General features: G+C 43.2%; 1 protein-coding gene across 1 annotated transcript in view; it reads left to right on the top strand.

Annotated features, from left to right (window-relative positions):
- The first annotated feature begins 8,699 nt into the window (after positions 1 to 8,699).
- The window catches only part of RDH5 (retinol dehydrogenase 5), a 51,295-nt gene continuing 37,669 nt past the window's right edge, over positions 8,700 to 22,325 (top strand). The window contains exon 1 of the mRNA XM_075199603.1: positions 8,700 to 8,832. The gene's annotated coding sequence lies outside the window, so the exon portion shown is untranslated. The remainder of the gene's footprint in view (positions 8,833 to 22,325) is intronic.

Below are 22,325 nucleotides of genomic sequence, written 5' to 3'. Positions count from 1 at the left end.
TTGAAGAAGAAATGTTCACATCAAAGCAAATTATGGTATCACTCCTATTTAAACAAGTTTCTATGCGTATTTATAATCAGGAAAATAAACTACACCTAATACATCAAACAGAAAGGTCTACATGACAGGTTAAAGATAGAACATAATCTTGTCCCAAATACTCAATATTTGCTAGTGACATTTCATGTCTACATGTAGATAAAATGATACTCTGTTGATTGCAGGTGAGGGCTGGCAAATTTTTGCCCTGGGGGCAAGACTCGACTCAGCAGCCTATTTTCAATGGAAAAAAATGCAGGTGACCCAGCCCAAGGTAGCCCACTACGGGACCGGATCGGGGGGCAGATGCACCCCTGCCCCCCAGCCCAGCCTGCTCCTGCCTGGTTGATTGCATGTATTATTATGATTCTGTGATGTTCTGGAAGAAAATTATGGACTGTATAATAATTTCTGGGTATTCTTGAATATAATGTGATTTACACCCAGGTGTGAATTTTCACCCTATTGGCATATTGATGGACTTCCTGAGTGACTTGACAAGGGTGGGGGCCGAGGGGGAACAGAACCTGGTTTTAAAAACCATGGAAAACTGTTCTCTCTGATGAGACTAAGGGGATAACTTTGTTAGTGAACTACTGTCCACTGTCTCCAGCATGAAAATCAAGAAATGACATGGTTTTCTATTTCTGCATTTTTCCTTTTTATTGCTTGCATATTTTTATATTACTCTGTGTCATTTTGTTTCGTATTGTTTATTCCTTAGGCATTGCGCCTATTTTGCCATATTAATCAATTTTTGCCACATTCATTTGCATGTAATAATGTTCTGCCTTTGTGTTCAAATTCATGTGCTAGACAGCTTGGTTATTAAAAAGCTATAATATTTGAAATTCATGCGATTGTTTGGCTATCAATAAACTCTGATTAATTTAAGTTGAATTGATATAAGCTGTGATGGTATTTTAAGTGATATAACCGCCTCAAAGTGGAATATTTGCATATAAATTAGAGATGCTCAGGCTCGATTCCCCCGAGATCTGAACACACCCGAACTTAGCAGATCCGAGTACCGAGCCGGCTCGGTACTTTTGCGTGCTTTCAGAATTGAAAACGAGGCAAGACGTCATCGTTATGTTGTCGGATCTCGCAAGTTTTGGATTCTATAAGTACCGCCCTCCACAGCGATCGAGCGCCATTTCACAGAGGGACACAGAAGGGGTAGCACAGTCTGTAGAACAGTTGGGCATCATAGGTAGAATAGAAAGAGGAGGGGGTAGCAGTGTTCTTCAAAGTCTACAGTGACATTCAGGAGAGCTCCATTGCTAATTGTCATTGCTGAAATATAATTAATAATAGGTCTGGCAGGCTTGGTCTTCTAAATATGCAGTCCCATAATGTACAGTGTTATATAGGTAACACACAAAGAGGAGAGCTCCATTGCTAATTGTCATTGATGAAATACAAATACTAGGGCTGGCAGGCTTGGTGTAAATATGAAGTCAAATTGTACAGTGTTATATAGGTTACACACAAAGAGGAGAGTTCCATTACTAATTGTCATTGCTGAAATAGAAATACTAGGGCTGGCAGGCTTGGTCTTCTAAATCTGCAGTCACATTTTACAGTACCATAGCTCACTCAGAAACAGGAGAGGTGGCAAGGTTCAGTGCTGAAACAGAAATTGTAATAATAGGGCTGTCAGTGTTCTTAAAAGTCTCCAGTGACATTCTACTGTGCCATAGCTCATACAGAAACAGGAGGGGTGGCATTGTTCTTGTCATTCTCCAGTCTCAGTCATGATGCTACTAATCCCTCTTCCTCATGTGCTAAAGTCTATGTTCAAGTGCATAGTGGTTTTAAGTCAGGGAAACAAATATGTAAATAAAAAGCTTGTACCTTTTTAAAGAAAAAAACATCTCTCTAATAAAGGTGAACGTTTACTGTAGAAAAACATAAAATTGACAACATGCCCTTCTACCCACAATATTACCAAGCATACCAGCATTAGTTAGCTCCCTTCTCTCAGCTAGATCTCAGCACCTGCAATCTACACTGTTATCATATTCACCCTCATCAGTGTGTACATCATCCTCAAACAATACTAATTCATCCCTGCTGGTATACACCATCACAGAAGTCTGTGTACTTTGATATAATTGCCGGTATTGGCCTTCCTCATGGAATTTGTAGTTCATTTTATGGAAAAGCTGACACGATTTTTGGGCAATTCTTTTAGACCAGACCAAATGACAAAATGTTGTGCAGACTCATCTGCATCACCACTGGGTGTCTTGGGACAGATAAGTTTTTTCCTAGCAGCAATTTCCAGAGAAACTGAAGGAGGAGACGTCATTGTGTCATGTAATACTTGAGCTGTCAGCTTGCTGACCAGGAGCTCATTGCATCTCTTGAGATCTGGGTCAGTTGGAAAGAAAGAAAAGAAATAGCTCTTAAACCTAGGATCAAGCACAGTTACCAAAATGTAATGATCCGATTTCAAGATGTTGATAACTCTTGGATCCTGGTGAAGTGAATAAAGTACTTAATCTACAAGTCCAACATAATTAGCGGAATTGCTTTGTTTCATTTCCTCCTTCAATTTCTCTTGCTGCTTTTCAAAGAGTCTAATTAGGGGAATCACTTGACTCAAGCTAACAGTGTCTGCACTCTCTTCACAGGTGACTACTTCGAGTGGTTTCAGCACCTTGCACAACACGGAAAGAATTCTCCACTGCGCTGGACTAAAGTACATTTCCCCTACATTCTATTCTTCTTGCAGCTGCTGCATGCTCCTACATGCTGTTGCAGAATCCCGAAAATGACCCTAAACATTTCAGGACACAGACAGCATTGCCTGCATGTCATTGTCATTTTTTAAAAGTTCTGCACCACCAAGGTGATTGTGTGAGCAAAACAGGAAATGTGATGAAATTCCCCCCACTGTAATGCTCTAACAATATTGGTGGTGTTATCAGAAATCACATATTCTCAGGAGAGTCCAAGCAGGATAAACCATGTTGCAATGATATCCCTTAGTTTTGCAAACAAGTTGTCAGCAGTATTATCTCTGATCTGCGCCTTGTCTCGTCTCTGATAACCACCTCCTACTCGCGCCTTCAAGACTTCTCCCGTACTGATCTCCACTTATCGAATTCCCTACCACGCTCAATCAGACTTTCCCACAGCCTTCAAATCTTTAGATACTCTTTGAAAACCCATCTCTTTTTTAGAGGTGACCTTATCCTCGATAACACTATTCACACTAATGCACCCTCACAACTATCCCAATCTCCACTCTGAGCCACACTCGCTCCTCTTGTTTCAGCTGTGCCCTCTTCCCTTTAGAATGTAAGCTCTCTAATGTTTTCATTTTGTCTGCCTTGTCTGTTCTTGTTTTACGTATGTCTTGTATTATGTATGTCCTTGTCTTCCCTACTGTACGGTGCTGTGGAGCACTGGTGGCTTACAAATCTACGATAATAATAATAATAATATGCCTCTTAGTGAAGCAGATGATACACAGAGTAGCCTGCCTCTGACAAATGTGACGTACTTGGGTATATGCTGCATGGTGGCTCAGTGGTTAGCACTTCTGCCTCACAGCGCTGGGGTCATGAGTTCAATTCCCGACCATGGTCTTATCTGTGTGGAGTTTGTATGTTCTCTCTGTGTTTGCGTGGGTTTTCTCCGGGTGCTCCGGTTTCCTCCTGCACTCCAAAAACATACTGGTAGGTTAATTGGCTGCTATCAAATTGACCTCTCTGTGTGTGTGTGTGTGTGTGTGTGTGTGTGTGTGTGTTAGGGAATTTAAACTGTAAGCCCCAATGAGGCAGGGACTAATGTCAGTGAGTTCTCTGTACAGCGCTGCGGAATCAGTGGCGCTATATAAATAAATGGTGATGATAATGATGCTGCTGCTGTTCCTGCTGGTGAAGGCGAATCACCAACCCAGTGGGCTGTCATATAATCTTTAGTTTGCCCAGTTCCGCTTGTCCACATATCTGTGGTTAAGTGTACAGTAGGTAGAATGGCATTTTGTAGCCCAATAATTAAATTTTTTTCAAACCTGGTAGAGGTGAGGAATAACTTTTCTAGTAAAATGGTGTCGTGATGGAATTTGGTAACAGGGACACAAGACCTCAAGTAATTCTCTAACACTAGCTGCATTAATAGTGGATATTGGATGCAGATCTAATACTAGCATAGTCGCCATGGTGTCTGTGATCCGCTTTGCGACTGGGTGACAGCTTTCATACTTGCTAAGGGTTGTTTAACAGTCATTTTTTGTGAATTACTAGTAGTCTTCTTCTTGGTCTGCTTCTGGGTTGAAGATCCACCCCCAGGAGCAGCAGCAGTGGGCCTAATGCTCAAGGATTCTTCTGAGGAGTCCTGGATAGGGGAGGAGTCATCTCGCATTAGCAACTTGGATGCAGGACTAACTATGATCACTTGTGAGGATATTAATGATGAAGGTGTTGGGGGTGTAGATTGCAGGTGCTGGGATCTAGATGCGAGAAGGGAAGTAGCTGATGCTGGACTGCTTGTTATTTTTTTAGCATAAGTTTCTGATTTTCCCAAGAGCTTTCCATGAACTCGCTTCAAATGGCGTAACATGGATGAGGATCCTAGATGGTTAAGGTCCCTACCTATACTGACTGTGGCTTTACAATGCTACAAATGGCTTGACAAATGTTGTCAGTATTTGGGTAAAAATTCCACACATAAGAGGTGGATTTTTTGGTCTTATGCCTAGGCATGACAATGGCCTTCTTATCACTGTCAAGAACTGCTGCAGTCTTTATTTGAAAGTGTATGAAAATAATATTGTGACCTGTGAGGTGGTCAAAATTGACTGCAACTGACTTGAAATTAATGTTATTAAGGTTAAGAATAATGTAGGAAGAAAAAAACTAGCAAAATTATGTGATTTTAGCATTTTTTAGCTGTTTTTCTAAAAAATACAGATCCAAAACCAAAAAACACGAGGGCGGTTTTACCAAAACCAGAACACGAAGTTAATCCAGATCCAAAACCAAAACCAGAACACAGGGGTCAGTGGACATCTCTAAAATAAATCATGGTGGTTGCAGATTTGGATTAATAGAGTGTGTGAAGTCAGTAATTTTTGACAGAACAGGTAGTCTTTAGTGCTTAATCTCTTGTCATTCAGTCATGTAAGCTCAGGTTAGTGCGGTTTATGACAATATGAGCAACTATTTAGTTCTACGCCAATGGTATATTGTGCCATAGTTGTCATAATCTTGAGTAACATAGCATGGGAAACTGTTATTTTCTGCAGTTTATCACAAGTCCCAGGTGAAATGTATTTTAAGAGTTGTTTCCTCAAAAATGTAAAATAATGTCCTACGTGTTATTTCTAGAAATATTGTATTCAAAAAATATAATGGGGCATTAGCAACTGGTACAAAATATACAAAACCATGATCATTAAGTTTATTAGTTTTTAGCACACAATAAATTTGCAAATGGAGAACTATATTTATATACTTTATAATCCAGGTGTCCGGGGCATCCTAGAACCATTAAAAAACATGTAAAAACTGTTGACAAAGTTTCAAAACGAGTTCTTAGCAGTGATTGGAATAGATCATTTTGCAAGACAAAGATGCTGAAATGTCATTGGGGTAAGATTTAGGTGTAGGCAGAGAGAAATATTTACTACTCTGACTTCTACTGCTCTGTCACGATCTGAGAGGTGGTTACTAGCTGATATTAGCGCAGCTGAGCAAACAGGCGCGTAGTCTAACGCACCCCCGGTGTTCACCAGGGATCCCCGCAAGGGAGTTTGGGCTTCGCTGGAAGAGGGTGCGCAGGTCGTGGTTCTCCAAGACTCCATAGTCAGTCAATCAATCCGGAACCCAAACGGGCAGCAAGGTACAATGAGAGATCCAAAGAGTAGTCAGAGGCAGTCCAGGAATCAGGAAACCAGAGCTAATGGCAAGGTACAAGGCAAGATCGAAATGGAAGGCCAGAGGAAAGCCGGGTCAAAACTGGAGCAGGAAACAAATACAACAAGGTGCTGGAGCTGGATGAAACCAATACTCTGCCTCCTATAAATCCCTCTAGGTGAGCACTGATAGGTGGTCGGTTTGCCGGCGGTCAGACACGCTAACTGCCCCCTAGTGTCCCGTTGCCTAGCAACAGAACGCAAGAGCAACTGCGCATGCATGAGTCGTGGCCGTAAATGGGGGAAAGCATCCTGTTGCTCGGCAATGGGATGCAGAGATCGGGACTTCACAGACGGCCGCCTCCTGCACCTAATGTCAGTGCAGAGGCGGCGCCTGACATGCTCTCTTGAGAAATACAATCTGCTATTGGCATACAGATGTTCAAGCTTGAGTTTGCAGATGGATATGCATACCCCCTAAAGTGAATGATGAAGGGTACCAAATACTGACTGAACCTGGACTTCTCTTGACCTCTACTGGTTCCAGTAAGCTAAAAGGGTTATTAGCTATACAAAGAATCTATTATGAACCACTACAACAGTTTAAGCTGTGAACTACTCATGTTTATATAAGCTTATCACGTGTTTCATAAACCTCTCTTTACCTTGTTTGATAATTTCTCAGGGCCGGCTCACAAATGAAGTTTCATATAACACAGTGAATAAAGAGTTAACGTGACTGTGGCATGTGGTCATCTGATACAACGTCAATGTGCTGTGAAGAGGCCTCTAGAGTCTGAAATGCACATTCCGAAAATGCTGTAAAGAGAAACGTTTATCACCTCCCATAACTTGCTAAATGGTAACACATAAACATCACCTTCCGCCCAGAAGAAAGCAGCATTTTTGTGGGTGCTCGCACAGAAGCAAATTTAGTCATTCTTAAATCACTTGTAACAATGGACTTGTGGCTTTTATTTAAACAAGTCATTATTATTACTTAGCAAAAGATTGTTCTAAAGATTGTTTATAATACAGTGATTAGAGGGATAAAGAATGAGGAGAGGGTTAGAGAAAATAAAGTACTGGGCATGTTGATTCCCGAGTGGGCATAATACAAACTTTATGTACTCCTATATGTAAAAAGTATAAGCTCACAATAGAACCAAAAAGACTTTAGGCACCAGATGAGTGACAGCTAAATTACAGTTTGTGGTCTTTTCTTTTGCATAACTCATCCCTTAACTCCTTATAAGCCAACTTCCAATAGGGCTTAGTGCAGTAAATTATATTTATATACTGTATAATTCAGGTCTTAGGGGTGTCCTGATTCTGGAATAATTAAAACATGTAAAAGCTGTGGACCCTGTTTCAAAAACAGTGAGCACAACGATTTCTAGCACTGATTTGGATAAATCATTTTGTATCCAATAAAAAAAAAAAAATTGCGGAATTGTCATTAGGCATAAAGCTGAGAGAAGTCTCTGCCCTCCATCCCTATGGTCTGAGTATAAAGGTACCAAATAGCCCTTGATTGCTCCCCACAACATTATTGCTTGCCTTCTATATGTTGTGTGGCCATTATTATAGCAGTCTGTTTACTCTGACAGCTTTGTTGCTTCCCTTACCCATACTTGTCTACTCTTCCAGAATTTCCAGGAATAGTAGGCAAACCTCCCGGACCCTGTGAAATGCCAAAATTGGGGCTTTATTGTGTCATTAAGCCTCGTCCCTGCTATTCAATACTTTGAATTTCTGTATTTTATGGTAGGGGTGGGGCTATAGTGACGTAATGACATCATCAGAGCCATCTTTTCCATTGGGCACGATGGGCAGGTGCCCGGGGGCCCCACGGGCAAGGGGGCCCCATAGGCAGGGCTCTTAATTAGAATAAATAATCCTGCAAAAGAAAAAACCTGCAAAAAAAAAACCTTCAAGGGTCACTGAGCAAGTACATCTATCTATCTATCTATCTATCTATATATATATATATATATATATAGGGGCCCCGGTGCACGGCTTTGCCCGGGGGCCCATAATGATGTTAAGATGGCCCTGGACGTCATGCTCCCTCCTACCCTCTGTCACATGATCTGTACTCCAATCTCCCACCAGAGTACAGATTTAAAAAGAAGGCAAGTATGCTCTTACCTTGATGCAGAAAGTGAAATAATCAGCCCACAATCCTTTACTCCCATAATCACACTGATAATCACACTGAAAGGCTAAATCATCCTTTCAATACTTGCATTGATGCTTGTTCAAAGTTATAGGTCTATTCCCTGATATAAACACATTGGGGCATATTCAATTCCGATCCGATCCGCGGTAACGCGCGTTACCGCGGAAAATGCGCAGTACTGCCGGTAATATGGTACCGCAATAACGCGGATTTTCGTACGCAACCCTATGGGCTGCGAACGAAAATCCATGTTATTGCGGTACCGCGGATTAGGTTCGCGCCCGTTCCGGCGCGATCCCGTGAATCGGGATCGAAATTGAATATGCCCCATTGAGTCATTAAGGAGAGTAAGGCAAAAAAAGGAGTAAGTGTTCTCCGGGACAAAGCATGTTGCAATTCAAGGGGTGCAAATTAGTTTATTATTTTGCACATAAGGAAAATACTGGCTGTGTTTTCATGTAGCACACAAATACTTGTTAGCTTAATTTTTACACTGAAATTTAAGGTTGATCTAGGACAGGTGTCGGCAACCCCTGGCACGCAGCCCCCTGCATACTGGTACACTGTCCGTCCTAAATGACAGCCAGGGAAGAACTGAACTGCTGTGCAAGTGCAGCAGTTCATCTCTTCTCTGGCTGTCATTTATTCCTTTTAGTTCAGCTCTGCTCTCCGACATCTTGTGGAAAGTGAACTGCGCAGTTCCTCCCAAGCACCACTGCGGAACGGATCACGCCTTGAAGAGGTAAGTACAAAATTATATTATTTTTTATTAATTTATTAGTAGCTTAAAATAATTTGGAGACACTTTGTGAGGCATAATAGTCATTGGGGACATGTTTGTGTATCTTAAAAATATTTTGAGTCACTTTGTGAGGTATAAAGTTACATTACTGTGGTATAAAATGTATTGGGGGCATTACTGTGGCATAAAGTGAATTGGGGGCACTTATGTGATGCATAAAATGCATTGGGGGCATTATTGTGGCATAAAGTGAATTGGGGGCATTACTGTGGCATAAAATGTATTGGGGCATTACTGTGGCATAAAATGCATTGGGGCATTACTGTGGCATAAAGTGAATTGGTGGCATTTTTGTGGAATAAAATGAATTGGGGGCATTACTGTGGCATGAAATGAATTGGGGCATTACTGTGGCATAAAATGAACTGGGGCACCTATGTGAGGCATAAAATGCATTGGGGGCATTACTGTGGCATAAAATGAACTGCGGGCACTTATGTGTGACACACTTTGATTTGGGAGGCAACTGGTTGGCATATTTTGAATTTAGGGGCAACTGTGTGGCATATTTTGAATTGGGGGCAACTGTGTGTCATTTTTTGATTTAGGAGGCAACTGTGTGGCATACTTTAAATTGGGGGCAACTGTGTAGCATATTTTGAATTGGGGGCAACTATGTGGCATACTTTAAATTGGGGGTACAACTATGTGGCATTATAAGGATTGGGGGCACAACTATGTGGCATAACATGGATTGTGGTCATTTATGTGTTGCATAAAATTAACTGGGAGTATTACTGTGGCATAATATGAACTGGGGGCACTATTGTATGGCATAACATGAATGTTTATTTGTTGGTCCCGTTACTATTAATTTTATCATGATATTGGCGTGATAAAATAAGAAATAATTAAATATATATATATATATATTGTGACACCATCAGGGGAATAGGTACCATCTCCTGGGGAAGATGGCGACGAACAGCAGCAGTAAACCACACAAGTCCAGAGGTTTCAGGTTAAAAGCCGCAGCTAGTTTATTCACCAGCTTGGAAACAAAACAAATCAAAACATAAACAAAATCCTATCCGTCTGGCTACTAGATAATACATTTTAGCGACACCCTCTCTCAGGTGTTGGACCTTGTGTCCAAACACACACTCAACATATCATTGTTCACCACAGTAGAGTCTCTCAGGAGCCATCTGGCCTCCTCCCCAGGTTGAGAGACTGTTTACATATTCTAGCTGCATTTTAACAGGCACCTCACAGGTGCAACTCCTGATCATTCTGTTTAGAGACTGACAAATCAGAAGACCCGGACTGGGCCTTATGTATGGAGCCCACCCTTTTCTTTCTCCATACATAACACCAGGGACCCTTACCATGTTTTGTTACCACATGGAAACACTCTGTAGGAAGCTTTTTCCACACATCTAAACATTCTCCCTGGTGTTTTAACGTACACAATGCTGGAAGCCTGGGACACATACCTCTGCCATTTAGCCTCCTTCCAGTGACAGTTATACACACACACAGTGGTCGAAGTGGAAATTTAGTAGTGACGGTATGGAAAATGTAAGTAGATGGAATTTTATAGTTTTACAATCAATCATGGGCAGTGTAGAAATAAATTTCCGAAGGGAATCGGGAGCACAAAAAAAATATGGGAGTTGGGGTAATGAGTTAAAGTTACAAAAACACTAATTTAGTGTGTGTAGGTAGCTACAAATTCCAGCAAGCATGAGCAGCCATTAACTGCTTCTCTTTGCTGGAGCTTGTAAAACTGCAAGTGCCACTGGTGACCAGCAGGGCCATCTTTTCCATTGGGCACGATGGGCAGGTGCCCGGGGGCCCCACGGGCAAGTGGGCCCCATAGGCACAGTTCTTAATGAGAATAAATAATCCTGCAAAAGAAAAAAACCTGCAAAAAAAAAAACCTTCAAAGGTCACTGAGCAAGTACATCTATCTATCTCTATCTCTATATATCTATATCTATATCTATATCTATATCTAGGGGCCACGGTGCACTGCTTTGCCCAGGGGCCCATAATGTTGTTAAGATGGCCCTGGTAACCAAAACACAATCGGTGGCTGTATGCGGACAGGCCCCTTATAATTTATTTTGTCACTACTTCACTAGGAGTAAGTCCTGTGTCGTCTTTTTAACCATTGGACTACTTTAGGAGAGAAGATTCTGTTGACTTTAGTTCTACAAATGTCAGCTTGCCCTGGTTGCAGCTTTTGTCGTGGGACCCCATGCAATTTGTCTCTCTGCACTAGAGGATCCGGCGATCAAACAATTATAATGGCCCTATCTCTGCTTTCTGAGCATGTGCAGAGAACGGCGGATGTGCAGTGAAGACCCTTGTAGACTTTACTGTAGATTGGAGGGGATGAGCACGTATCACTGGGATCCAGCAAAATGTTGCTATGGGGACTGATTATATGCTAACTTATATTTTTTTTCAGTCTAGTGGTCCTTCAAGCTTTGTAAACATAGATTTGAGATTTTTTTACATCCGATAACACTGGCTAATTACATTGCACTAGGTTACGTTCTCTCCACCTAAGCTATAATCTTGCTTTGATTCCCCTTAAACAGTGAAAGTTAAATACATGGGCTTATTGTTGCTGTACAGTTACTGGTATTTCCTGATGCTGAATCACTGGCAGGACACAATGTTCCCCGGGCTTTCTTACTGATTTCCAGGGACATGCACGTGACATTTTTTTTTTAAGATTTTCAGTATCTTTTATGCAAAGTTTTACAATAAATCTTCAGTTAAGTTATGATCATATTCAGCGACAGCTACCATTCTATGTGTACCTAGAGTACATGTGATGTGTACACATCAAATACCCAGCAGAAATCCGGAATCATTTTCTGCTTTCAATGTAGAATGCTGTGAAAGGAGGAGTGTGGGTAATTCTATGTAAAATATTAACATTTTTTTTTAAACATGTGATTTGGATCTGTTCTCCTAGAAAGGGCCTGTCTCTCCTTTTGCTGAGAACAATAATTCTTCCATTGTACTGGGTAGCTAATCCTTTGCCTGATCCGCATCAAGGGGAAAGTTTAACCAAAGCAGCTGACCCGAGACTGGTGGGCAATAGAATCTTATCTGGGAGAACTGTTACACTGAAAGAATGTCAGTCACATGAGGACTACTCAGAGACCATTGTGCTTGAAATCTCCACTTTTCACATCTGCAAATATTTACACTACAACAGTGTATTGGCTTTAAGGGTTACATAATTCTACGTCAGATACAGGGCCGCCGAGAGGGGGGGGGAGCGGGTACTATTTACCCGGGCCCGGCCATGCCAGGGGGCCCGGACCGGGCCCCCACCGCTGAATTTTATTTTATTTTTTACACTTTTCTTTATTGCAATTTTTTTTTATTTTTGTCTTCTTTTTTTTTTTTTTTTTCCCGGGGAGGGGGGGGGGGGGGTTTTGCTTTGTCCGACCCGTCCGTTGGTGGGGGGAGCTAGATAGTTAAAAAAAAAAAAAATTTACATATTCACCTGATCGCGCCGCCCTCCCTCCTCTCTGCTCGTTTCACACTGACTGTCGGGCGTGACGTCATCAAGTCACGCCCGACAGTCAGTGAGGAACGTCGCAGAGGGGACCAAGCAAGAAGAAAGAAGAGAACACAGAAGAAAAGAAAGAAACTAACAAGTAAGTAAAGAACAGAGAGTCAAGGGAAGGAAAGTAGAAAGGGAGAGTGTGACAAAGAAGGGGGAGAGATGTACAGAATGAAAAAAAAAGTGGGGAAAGATGTACGGAATGAAAAAAAAAGTGGGGAAAGATGTACAGAATGAAAAAAAAAGTGGGGAAAGATGTACAGAATGAAAAAAAAAGTGGGGAAAGATGTACAGAATGAAAAAAAAGCAGGGAGAGATGTACAGAATGAAAAAAAAGTGGGGAGAGATGTACAGAATGAAAAAAAAGTGGGAGAAATGTACAGAGTGAATAAAAAGGAGGGGAAGCAGCATGGAGGGCGCAGTGTGAACATAAGGGGGCACAGTGTAGTGATGAAGGGGCACAGTAATGTGCACAGGGGGCTTGTTGCAATGTAGTGAGTGTGAGGTAGATGGTGGCAAATTAATGGGTGCTATTTTGTTTGTAGGGTGATGGGGAGGCAATTTAATAGTGGGGACTTAATTTAAGATGGGGTGGTTTGGGGGCTATTGAATGTGGGGATGAGTTTGGGGAGAATGAGGTCTATTTATTAAATGTGACTATGAGTTATTTAATGGCAGTGATGGTTGCGGGAAATAGGTATTGCTGTTTGCAGGAAGGGAATAGGTTTATTTATTAAATGTGAATACTATTATTTTAATGTTGGGGCTGGAGGAATGCCTAATTATTAATTGTGGGTGCTATTGATTTAACGCCGGGGCTGGCTGTAATTTTCTAAGTGTAGCCATTTTTTTTTCCAAATAGGTCCTTCAACATTCCAGGATCCAGACAAGCCACAACTAAAGAAACCAGCAGCCACAGGTGGAGAAAGTGAGAAGAACAGGTAGGAGAGAGCAGCAGAGTGTGTGAAATGTTGTGATTCTAGTAGGGACAATACCAATTTTTGGTGAGTGTTGTGCCCAATGTTAGGTGCAGGCCAAGACTGAACTGTTTGTGTACACACTGCATTCTTTGTATACTACACTGTGGTGGTAGATGTCCTGAAAGTCAGGAGTGCTTGGACATATGTGACGCTCCGGCGAATTGAGTGCCTAGTGATTTTGATGTTAGCCACGCCCCCAAATGCCTAACTACAACTTTGAAAAAATTTGCGCCGCCGTGAGGCGGCGCAAAATTTTTTTGCATGCTCAACTATAAGGGGGGGCCCCACAAATTTGTTGTACCGGGGCCCTGAATTCCTCTTGGCAGCCCTGGTCAGATAGCTGCACTTTTGACATTCTTCTTCATGTAGCTGTTCAGTACCTAGTGTGATTATATGGCAGCTGTCCAATTAGCAGTATATTTGCCCAAAGGGGTGGAGTCTGCTGTCACAGAAGTCCATAGCTCATTATATATATATATATATATATATATATATATATATATATATATATATATATATATATATATATATATATATATATATATATGTGTGTGTGTGTAAGATGAGTTTTCCTATATATATATATATAGTGAGTAGCAGAACATTGAGTAATTAATGTATGTTAATGAGCTTCTCAATTGGAATGTTGTGGTTTGCTAGAGAAATCTGTTGAAAAATAGATGAGAGGATGTGTATGTTAGCCTCTTAGTATAAAAGTCATTGTAGGTAGTATTTTGGGCTGGTGGGGGACATTTAAGATGTCTAGGTCAGTGTTTCTTAAACTTGGTCCTCATGACCCCTAACAGTGCATGTTTTCCATATCTCCTTGCTTTAGCACAGGTGTATGACACATTGTAACAGATCCACAGGTGGTACTAATTATTTCCCTTGTCATCTGGAGGACATGTACTGTTAGGGGTCCTGAGGACAGGGTTTGAGAAACACTGGTCTAGGTGACCTAAAATACTGGAAGGTACCAATAAATTACCTGGGCCAACATTCATGCAGTCCAATGGGTCCCCTGACATCTTGCTCACTTCTGCTTGCTCTCACACTCTGTCTGAAAAAGCACCAGGTGGGTAGAGTGAGAAAACTCTGACGTACTCTCTTGCTCCTGCCAATCCGGGAAGCATAGGCCAACTATACCATATAGTAATCTCATTAAAACACACAGCAAGATTCTCACCCAGAGCAAGGCCATTGGCCTTGTTGCCTCCAGATAATCAGTAGTATCTATAAATATAAAACACTTTTATTGTATTTCTCTAAAAGATACACTTGAGTGCATTTATAAAAGGGACGTAGGTGAAACATTTAGTAAAGATATTTTATATGGTTTTCGAATGACAAATTGTAACAGAAAATTGCAATATATGTCATAAAAAGATGCAGGCAAAAAATTTCCACAAATCTGTGTCCTCAGCCACTCTTACCTTCTGGGACTTAGAGCACCTCATTTAAGGCAACCCTCTACTGCTGTGTAGGGAGGGAGTAGAAAATCTTACAACGCGCTCGGTAAATATGGTGCAAACAACAAAAAATATATGGTATTGTTGTACGCCAATGATTTCTGTAAATATACCTCAGTGTAAGCAATTAATGAATGAAATATTAATTTCACTTCATTCTTATTTAGAACATTTACAGATAGTAGTAACCCAAATAAATATAAAATGCCTCCAAATGGTAAAAACAGCAATACAAAAAGCTGCTACTCTTTAAATGGTTATAATCTTACTTGCCAACTCGAACTCCGGGTAGGTCTCCCGGACTCCCTGGAGAGCAGGCAATTATGGTTATAATTCTAAGCACACTCTACTAATTTAGATAATATATAGCTATTGTGTATCCCGTGTCCTGTTCAGCAATTATGCAGATAGAACCACTGAAATATGTCATATTATTTTGCCAAGATTAGAATTTATAAGTGTAATAAGTGGGGGCAGCACGGTGGCTAAGTGGTTAGCACTTCTGCCTCACAGCACTGGGGTCATGAGTTCAATTCCCGACCATGGCCTTATCTGTGTGGAGTTTGTATGTTCTCCCCGTGTTTGCGTGGGTTTCCTCCGGGTGCTCTGGTTTCCTCCCACACTCCAAAAACATACTAGTAGGTTATTTGGCTGTTATCAAAATTGACCATAGTGTCTCTCTCTCTGTCTGTGTGTGTGTGTTAGGGAATTTAGACTGTAAGCTCCAATGGGGCATGTACAGCGCTGCGGAATCAGTGGCGCTATATAAATAAATGGTGATTATGATGATGATGATGATGATGAAGTGTTAGGCTGACAGTTATATAACAATCAGTATGTATATATGGAGAGGGTCACACTGATCAGTGTATTTAACCAAGGAAATAATAATTGAATTCAGAAAGTATTACATTTTCATAGGTTCTTAATCAAGTCCTGTTGTATCCTACCAAACACTGAAACAATCCAGGTCGCAATCAAATCATATTCTACCAAAGACACACAGCATTTGTTTTATTTAAAAAAAACTGCCTTTATGCTACATCCAGACAGGTGTATTTTGTTATTCCTCTGTATACAGAGTGTCTTACACCATTTTATAAGTCTCCCCAAAGTTCCACCGTTACATCACCTGTAACATAACAGTGCAGGTGTGTTGATTTTTCTGTCCCTGAAGGACATTCAGAAAAACACCTGATAAAAATCGGGCCCAAAATAACGCAAAGCGAAGTTTAAACATATTTATAGCAGCGCTTGCATGGTTTTTTCTTCAGTTTTGCGCTAGAATTCTTTACGAATTCAAAAGGGTGTAGCTAAAATAGAGTTGAAATGTGCTCTAGGTATAACATGCTATACTATATATAAGTATTGTGCTCATTAAATTATTATAGGAGATCCCGGGTAACTCTAGCAAGCCAGAGTTATATTGGAAGTCTGCCTTAGCACTGTGAGTTTTTAGCATGTTTATGTATACATTATATTAAGACTTACACATGATATTTACATTTCTATCAAAGCTGCTGATTTTTTTTCTCGTTTTATAAATTTCCAACAATATGTTGATAATTGTCACTACTGTGTATAGCCCCATGATTGGTTGCTAGTTCTTGTTATCTCTGCCAATAAACCTGGAACAGGTCAATCCTCATTTTCCATGTCTGTATCTGGTGTTTTCTCATACCTAGTGTGACAGGATGGACCGCTGGACTTACTTTGCCACCGTTCCCTTTAGTTATCCCAAATGTGCCTTCTTGCCGCAGTAGGAGGAGCTTACACGTGCTGCCACCACTGGACTCCTTACCGGCATCCAGTACCGGGTTTCTTCTGGATAACTGACGCTGCGAGTGTACCCCGTTACTGGTGTACCTGGGCTGGTACTCCTGACCTCTTACTATCAAGGAAGCTGTGGATGGTTCCCCCCCTAGCATATCACACTGACCAGGGCTGCATGGGTAGCAGGCAGAGTGGTGGTACCGGAAAGCTTGGGTCCAAACCTCAGAGACAGCCGGAGAACGGATTAGATTTAGGGTCTAATGTGCAGGTCACAGGAATACAGCAATGCTGAAGATGTTTTCAAGCAAGTCTTTGAAGCAAGTGATGTTTATTTGTTCTTACACTGGTTGGAGGTACCAGTGATTAGATCAGATGAAATCAGAAGAACAAGTTTTCAATACAAGCCAGTGCCTTTTATACATTTCAGACACAGGCTATTTTTAGAATCAGGATGTAGCCTGTTTACACAAACATAGTGTTAGGAACCCCTCCAGCTGGCACAACACAACCCGGAGTCTACTCTGCCAGTCAGGTGTTCACTGGAGCCCCTGATGGTGGGGACAGACTGGGCTGCAGACTGACAGAGGGTCGTGAAGTGTGTACCGGCTGGGGAGAACCCAGGCAAGAAGAGTCAGGTCCACGCAGAGGTCAAAGGCCGGCAGCAGGTAACAGTAATGATGAACAAGCTGAGGTCAGAGGTCACAGGCAAAGTAGCAGAACGGGTAAACAAGCCAAGGATCAGGGTCACAGGAAACACAAGCGAAGTCCAATACGAAGCCAAGGGTCATACACGGGAAGTCAAACGTAGATACAGGATACAGGATCTGGAACAAGCAGGTCAGCAGACTGGAGCACAGAAGCTATAACCGGCAATGAGGCAGCAGACCTCATTGCCTTAAATACCCAGCTGAACCAATCACAGGTTGAACACACTCCTGCAGGTTAATAGAGCAGTCACTAATAGAGCCAATCAGGGCTTGTCCCTGGCCTGCACAGTTGCAGGCTAATGCCTGTAATTGCCTCCTATGATCTGCCCCTATTTAATTAGCCCACAGGCTGTAGAATCGCTGCGCCCGGCTTCCTCCTATTGCCGGGACGCAGCTCTGAAGCGTCTGCTGGTTGCCCCGGCAACGGCCGGGTTATGGCCGGAAATGACGTCCCGGTCGCCATGGCGACGGCCGGGACGCGGGTGAGTGAGTCGCGGCGGCTGGGCACTGCCGCGGCTCGTAACAGTACCCCCCCCTTGAGGAGGGGTCGAGGGACCCCGACATCCTGGTTTCCTAGGGAATTTTTTGAAGAACTCCTTCAGTTTCTTTGGGGCATGGAGTTGTCTCCGCGGAACCCAAGATCGCTCTTCTAATCCGCGATTCCTCCATTGTATAAGGAAATGCACCTGTCCTTGAACATTTTTAGAATCAAGGACCTTTTGAATCACGAATTTTTGTGGCCCACTGGGACCTCTCCCAGGCACACTTGAAGACTGGGCTTGACCAGGATAAAGCACTGGCTTCAATAGAGAACAATGAAAGGTGTTTGGAATTCTTAACGAGCCTGGAATTTTTAACCTAAATGCGACGGAGTTCACCTGCTTGATGATAAGGAACGGCCCGATGAACTTAGGGCCCAATTTCTTGCAAGGTTGTCTGAGCCTGATATTTTTTGTAGACAGCCAGACTTTCTGGCCAACCTTAAGGGAGCAGGGGGTACGGTGTCGGTCCGAATTTTTTTTTGCAATAAGTGAGGCATGTTTTAAAGATGAATGTACTTTCTTCCAGACAACTCTGAGATCCCTGGCAGTGGAACGGATCTCCTGGATACCAACGGACTGGAGTGAATACAAAGAGTTAGATCTGGGGTGGAAACCATAATTGCAAAAGAACGGAGAGGTTTTCGTGGATGAGTGACAGGAGTTGTTACAGGCAAATTCTGCCCAGGGCAACAAGGAGGACCAGTTGTCATGGAACTCTGATATGTAGCATCGCAAGAACTTCTCCAAGGACTGGTTAACCCTTTCAGTCTGCCCATTTGACTGAGGGTGGTATGCAGATGATAAACTGACCTTGATTCCCAGGAGGGTACAGAATGATCTCCAGAACTGCGCTATGAACTGGGAACCCCGATCGGAGACGATGTCTGTAGGGAGTCCATGGAGGCGGAAAATGTGTTGAATGAACAAAACTGCCAAATCTCGAGCAGTAGGCAGCCTAGTGAGTGGAATGAAATGTGCCATCTTGCTGAACCGGTCTACCACGACCCAAATGGTATTGTGTCCCGCAGAGGGTGGCAGATCGACTATAAAGTCCATGGACAGATGGGTCCAAGGTTTACCAGGGGCGGCCAACGGAACTAACTGACCTACCGGGCGAGTCCTGGGAACTTTGTTCCTGGCACAAACTTCACAGGACCGGACGTGACTCTTGACGTCAGCAGACAGAGACGGCCACCATACAGTACGGGAAAGGATTTCCAGTGTTTTGTAGACTCCAGGATGCCCAGCAGTCCGACTGTTGTGTGCCTCAGCAAGGACTGTCTTCCTTAGATGAACTGGGACAAACAAACATCCTGCCGGAGTGTTATCAGGAGCCAACCTCTGGAACCTTTGTAAGGTACAGCTCAAATCTTGAGTTAATGCGGCATGAATCATAGACACAGGAACAATAGGCTCTGAGCAGGTGACCGGAGCATGATGTGCCAGGAAACTTCTAGACAGGGCGTCCGCTTGAATATTTTTGGAACCAGGACGATAGGTGATAATAAAGTTGAACCGAGTGAAGAACAGCGACCACCGAGCCTGTCGGGGGTTCAGACGTTTGGCTGACTGTATATACTGTAAGTTCTTATGATCCGTTATAACGGAGATCTGGTGTGCAGCGCCTTCCAACCAGTGTCGCCATTCCTCAAAGGCCCATTTAATTGCCAGCAATTCTCGGTTTCCCACGTCATAGTTGGTTTCCGCTGATGAGAACTGACGGGAAAAAAAGGCACATGGATGCAAGCGGTGGGTCTGGGGGTCTTTTTGTGACAAGACAGCCCCAGCACCGACGTCAGAAGCATCTACCTCAAGAACAAACGGTACCCTAGGATCCGGATGTCTGAGAACCTGAGCAGACACAAAAGCTTTCTTCAGGGTTTTGAATGCATTTATTGCCTGTTGTGACCAAACAGTTGGATCACCTCCTTTGCGGGTCAAGGTGACAATAGGAGCCACGATATCAGCAAAGCCGCCAATAAACCTCCTGTAGTAATTGGCGAATCCCAGGAATCTCTGGACCGCCTTGAGGTTATTCGGTTGAATCCAATCCAGAATTGCTTGGACCTTGGTTGGGTCCATGGAGAAACCTTCTGAGGAGATTAGATAACCGAGGAAGGATACCTTCTGGACCTCGAACTCGCATTTCTCGAGTTTCGCGTAGAGGTGATGTTCCCGTAATTTCTGTAGGATTTGTCTGACATGACCCTGGTGCGCAGACAACGATTTTGAATATATGAGGATGTCATCAAGGTAAACAACAACAAAGTGTCCCAGGAACTCACGTAACACCTCATGGGGCAGCACAGTGGCCTAGTGGTTAGCACGTCTGCCTCACAGCACTGGGGTCATGAGTTCGATTCCCGACCATGGCCTTATCTGTGTGGAGTTTGTATGTTCTCCCTGTGTTTGCGTGGGTTTCCTCCGGGTGCTCCGGTTTCCTCCCACACTCCAAAAACATACTGGTAGGTTAATTGGCTGCAATCAAAAATTGACCCTAGTCTCTGTCTGTCTCCCTCTCTGTCTGTCTTTGTGTGAGTGTGTGTATATATTAGGGAATTTAGACTGTAAGCTCCAATGGGGCAGGGACTGATGTGAATGAGTTCTCTGTACAGCGCTGCGGAATTAGTGGCGCTATATAAATAAATGATGATGATGATGATGATTAATCAAATCCTGAAATACGGCAGGAGCATTACTCAGGCCAAACGGCATGACCAGGTATTCGTAATGGCCCGAGAGCGTGTTGAACGCCGTCTTCCACTCATCACCTGCTCTAATACGTATGAGATTATAGGCTCCACGAAGATCAATTTTTGTGAAGATAGTGGCTCCTCTTAATTGATCAAAAAGAACGGAGATGAGGGGAAGGGGGTAGGTGTTCTTAACCGTAATAAGGTTCAGCCCTCGATAGTCGATACAGGGTCTGAGTCCACCGTCCTTCTTGGGTACAAAGAAACACCCTGCTCCTACTGGGGACTTGGATGGCCTGATGAAGCCCTTCTCCAAGTTTTCGTCAATATACTCCTGCATGGATTTGGTCTCTGGACCGGAGAGAGGATACAAGCGTCCCTTGGGTAATTTAGAGCCCGGAATGAGCTCAATGGCACAGTCGAAATTGCGGTGCGGTGGTAGTGTGTCAGCAGCCTTTTTGGAGAAAACATCCCAGTAGTCATGATACTGAGAAGGGAGCTGCTCCGGAATAGACTGAATAATACGTAGAGGTAGTGTCAAGCAAGACTGTGTACAATGGGGGCTCCACTGGACAATTTCTCCTTTTGCCCAATCCATGACGGGGTTATGGCAGGATAGCCAAGGGTGGCCCAGAATTAAAGGAACCGATGGACATTCGATAAGACGTAAGACTATGGATTCCGAATGGAGAGCGCCAACGTTCAACTGTAGTGGTGGGGTCTCCCAAGTAATCTTGCCTCCTGGCAACGGACTACCATCTAAGCCACATACCGTAATGGCAGATTGGAGTTTAATCCGCGGAATCCCAGCAGAGCGGGCAAACTCGATGTCAAGGAAGTTGCCAGCAGCTCCACTGTCAATGAAGGCTGATAGTTTCGTAGAACGAGCACTGAACGTGAGCTGTGCAGGGACCAATAGTGCATTTTTCTGGGAGACAATTTGTAGACCTAAGTGAACTCTCCCCTCGTTCCTTAGGCATGCTCGTTTCCCGACTTGTTTGGGCAAGAACGGGAGAAGTGGCCTCTTGCGCCACAATATAAACATAAGCCTTGTGACCGTCTCCTGTCTCTCTCCTCAGAGGAAAGACGGTATGCTCCCAATTGCATTGGTTCCTCACCATCCTGGGAGATAGGAACGAAGGCGGATGGAGGTGATGACGTTTCCTTTTCAGTTTTCCGCTCTTTATATCTCCTGTCAATTTTAATGGAGAGGTGCATCAGATCCTCCAGAGAGCTAGGAGACGGGTATTGCACTAGCGAATCTTTAATCTGTTCAGATAAGCCGACACGGAACTGACTACGTAAGGCAGGGTCGTTCCATCCACTGTCAGGTGACCATCTACGGAATTCCGCGCAGTATTCTTCTGCCGACCGTCTGCCTTGTTTCAAGGACCGTAGGTGAGCTTCCGCGGAGGCCACTCGATCCGGGTCATCGTACAGTAAACCCAATGCCTCAAAGAAGGAGTCTACGGACTGCATGGCCGGACTGGTCTGTGGCAAAGAAAACGCCCAAGACTGGGGGTCACCCTGTAGAAGGGAAATAATAATCCCAACTCGTTGCTGCTCTGAACCGGAGGAGCGGGGTCTCATCCGAAAATAGAGCTTGCAGCTCTCCCTGAAGTTCCGAAACAAGGTTCTATTTCCGGAGAACCGATCCGGTAAATTCATTTTGGGCTCACAGATGGGATCTGGAGGAGATTGTGAAGCTTTTGTGGCTTCTTCTTGAACAGACATACG

Source organism: Mixophyes fleayi, chromosome 2 (genome assembly GCF_038048845.1).
Source record: "Mixophyes fleayi isolate aMixFle1 chromosome 2, aMixFle1.hap1, whole genome shotgun sequence".
In the NCBI taxonomy this organism is placed as follows: Eukaryota; Metazoa; Chordata; class Amphibia; order Anura; family Limnodynastidae; genus Mixophyes; species Mixophyes fleayi.
The sequence above is the reverse complement of the archived record's forward strand: the minus strand, read 5'-3'. Positions and strand labels throughout refer to the sequence as shown.